Source organism: Toxorhynchites rutilus, chromosome 3 (assembly GCF_029784135.1).
Source record: "Toxorhynchites rutilus septentrionalis strain SRP chromosome 3, ASM2978413v1, whole genome shotgun sequence".
Taxonomy (NCBI): domain Eukaryota; kingdom Metazoa; phylum Arthropoda; class Insecta; order Diptera; family Culicidae; genus Toxorhynchites; species Toxorhynchites rutilus.
In genome coordinates, this window is record NC_073746.1 from 238632978 (window position 1) to 238634182 (window position 1205).

Consider the following 1205-nt stretch of genomic DNA (forward strand, 5'->3'; position numbering starts at 1 on the left):
GCGCGTTGGCTCTTTTAATGAATTTCTAGCATCCAGCATTAACTGTGTGTGACGTGAACCGAGAGATCTCCACGAGCACCAGCACTGTTTGCACTATGGCAGTTGTTGCACATGCCTGAGTCGAGAAGGCGCAGATGCGTATGCAACATGGTCGGATAGCGTGGCGTTGAGAATTTCACAAACCACTTCTCGTTTTCCGGTGCGTATGATAGATTTTCTCGCTCGACCGAGGTTAACAAATTTCTAGCGGTTTTGATTTCACTGATCGGATTGTCCGATTTCTCTGGGTACATACATACAGTGGTTGGAAGAAACAAATCTACATGTGGGAACTTTCTTCAATGTGCGAATACGAGCAGAACAATTGAAAACCACTTTGTTCGCTCAATGACTTGCAACGACATTGGAAACGTCAAATGCATATAGCACCAACCTTTGCAGGCTACAGACAAGATGTGAAGAATTGAGACCCTCCAATGATTTTTTTTATTTACTGAACAAATATTCAAATCTCATAATAAATCACGTGGATTACGTCGGTTTTGCTCTGACTTTTATCCAAATTTTTCTACGATTACCGCATAATTCAAACCGGTTGTAGTATCACATCATTCTCTTGTCACAACCGAAACTATACTTTGTTGCTCATCAGACTAAATCGTTGGTATGGAACATTGTTCATAGATTTGTGCGTACATTATGCATCTCGATTTCAATGTTAGACTGAATCACAATGAATTACGAATAGCTGGCATTTATTTCGGAATTAGTAGTTTATGTTTCCTTTTCATTCTGTCGAAAATTTATATCACGTCTATCCATTCATATGTTTAAATTTTTTTCTTGTTTTTCTTACTGAAAGCAATGTAAAAGTTGGAGGCAAAAGGAAGCAAATCATTAGTGTCTATGGAAATGAAAGCAAGTTTGCCTTTTCGAGAAATGTTTCTCCAAACCACGAGTTACGACAAGTTCTGTAAGCGTTCTAGGATAGGGGGGCCGCGAAATTTGCCATGTCAAATTTCAAAAACCGGCCATGTACATGTTGTTTATTGGTCCTAAAAATGACCTGTGTAAAATTTCAGCTCAATCGGACTTAAGGGAGAGTGGCGCAAAGCAGTCAAAGTTTGAGTTTTTTGAACATCGAAAAATCACCCAAGGGGGGAGTAAAGAAAATCTGGGTTTCCGAAAAAAAATTGATGCTAAAT